The sequence below is a fragment of the Styela clava genome, unplaced genomic scaffold (genome assembly GCF_964204865.1).
Source record: "Styela clava unplaced genomic scaffold, kaStyClav1.hap1.2 HAP1_SCAFFOLD_116, whole genome shotgun sequence".
NCBI lineage: Eukaryota > Metazoa > Chordata > Ascidiacea > Stolidobranchia > Styelidae > Styela > Styela clava.
The window spans coordinates 45001-47500 of NW_027556638.1; positions in this window are offsets into that span (position 1 = coordinate 45001).

Here is a 2500-nt window from a genome sequence, read left to right on the forward strand (position 1 = left end):
TGTCAGAGCGAAAGACAGTAATTTCGAATGAGCCAAGAAAGAGCGGTGCGGGGCCGGTCGGAGCGCACCCTTTTCTCGGTGGCTGGCGGGCGAGAGAGTGCTGCGTCGCCGGCATCGGCGTCGAAAGAAGCCGAGCCAAAAAAAGTTAAAGTACAAACGTGCAAGCATACTAACCTAACCCTAGGTAAGGCATGTCAGAGCGAAAGACAGTAAACTCGAATGAGCCAAGAAAGAGCGGTGCGGGGCCGGTCGGAGCGCACCCTTTTCTCGGTGGCTGGCGGGCGAGAGAGTGCTGCGTCGCCGGCATCGGCGTCGAAAGAAGCCGAGCCGAAAAAAGTTAAAGTACAAACGTGCAAGCATACTAACCTAACCCTAGGTAAGACATGTCAGAGCGAAAGACAGTAATTTCGAATGAGCCAAGAAAGAGCGGTGCGGGGCCGGTCGGAGCGCACCCTTTTCTCGGTGGCTGGCGGCGAGAGAGTGCTGCGTCGCCGGCATCGGCGTCGAAAGAAGCCGAGCCGAAAAAAGTTTAAGTACAAACGTGCAAGCATACTAACCTAACCCTAGGTAAGGCATGTCAGAGCGAAAGACAGTAATTTCGAATGAGCCAAGAAAGAGCGGTGCGGGGCCGGTCGGAGCGCACCCTTTTCTCGGTGGCTGGCGGGCGAGAGAGTGCTGCGTCGCCGGCATCGGCGTCGAAAGAAGCCGAGCCGAAAAAAGTTAAAGTACAAACGTGCAAGCATACTAACCTAACCCTAGGTAAGGCATGTCAGAGCGAAAGACAGTAATTTCGAATGAGCCAAGAAAGAGCGGTGCGGGGCCGGTCGGAGCGCACCCTTTTCTCGGTGGCTGGCGGGCGAGAGAGTGCTGCGTCGCCGGCATCGGCGTCGAAAGAAGCCGAGCCAAAAAAGTTAAAGTACAAACGTGCAAGCATACTAACCTAACCCTAGGTAAGGCATGTCAGAGCGAAAGACAGTAAACTCGAATGAGCCAAGAAAGAGCGGTGCGGGGCCGGTCGGAGCGCACCCTTTTCTCGGTGGCTGGCGGGCGAGAGAGTGCTGCGTCGCCGGCATCGGCGTCGAAAGAAGCCGAGCCGAAAAAAGTTAAAGTACAAACGTGCAAGCATACTAACCTAACCCTAGGTAAGACATGTCAGAGCGAAAGACAGTAATTTCGAATGAGCCAAGAAAGAGCGGTGCGGGGCCGGTCGGAGCGCACCCTTTTCTCGGTGGCTGGGCGGGCGAGAGAGTGCTGCGTCGCCGGCATCGGCGTCGAAAGAAGCCGAGCCGAAAAAAGTTTAAGTACAAACGTGCAAGCATACTAACCTAACCCTAGGTAAGGCATGTCAGAGCGAAAGACAGGTAATTTCGAATGAGCCAAGAAAGAGCGGTGCGGGGCCGGTCGGAGCGCACCCTTTTCTCGGTGGCTGGCGGGCGAGAGAGTGCTGCGTCGCCGGCATCGGCGTCGAAAGAAGCCGAGCCAAAAAAAGTTAAAGTACAAACGTGCAAGCATACTAACCTAACCCTAGGTAAGGCATGTCAGAGCGAAAGACAGTAATTTCGAATGAGCCAAGAAAGAGCGGTGCGGGGCCGGTCGGAGCGCACCCTTTTCTCGGTGGCTGGCGGGCGAGAGAGTGCTGCGTCGCCGGCATCGGCGTCGAAAGAAGCCGAGCCAAAAAAAGTTAAAGTACAAACGTGCAAGCATACTAACCTAACCCTAGGTAAGGCATGTCAGAGCGAAAGACAGTAAACTCGAATGAGCCAAGAAAGAGCGGTGCGGGGCCGGTCGGAGCGCACCCTTTTCTCGGTGGCTGGCGGGCGAGAGAGTGCTGCGTCGCCGGCATCGGCGTCGAAAGAAGCCGAGCCGAAAAAAGTTAAAGTACAAACGTGCAAGCATACTAACCTAACCCTAGGTAAGGCATGTCAGAGCGAAAGACAGTAATTCGAATGAGCCAAGAAAGAGCGGTGCGGGGCCGGTCGGAGCGCACCCTTTTCTCGGTGGCTGGCGGGCGAGAGAGTGCTGCGTCGCCGGCATCGGCGTCGAAAGAAGCCGAGCCAAAAAAAGTTAAAGTACAAACGTGCAAGCATACTAACCTAACCCTAGGTAAGGCATGTCAGAGCGAAAGACAGTAATTTCGAATGAGCCAAGAAAGAGCGGTGCGGGGCCGGTCGGAGCGCACCCTTTTCTCGGTGGCTGGCGGGCGAGAGAGTGCTGCGTCGCCGGCATCGGCGTCGAAAGAAGCCGAGCCAAAAAAAGTTAAAGTACAAACGCGATGCTAATGAGCGAGCCGTTGTCTCGACTAATATGTAGGGGGCGTTCGATCGAGCGTCTGGCTTGAGCGCTTGTCGGCCTAGCAGAACGGTCGCATTGTTATGCCCGGGTTTTAGGCACCGCTGCAGGCGGCCGGCAGAGCTCTTGTTTGTGCGAAACTGAATGGATCGAGCCCGAGAGAGGGCGAGCAAAGAAAAAACGCAAATCGCTCCGCCTGGCACTGCCGGCG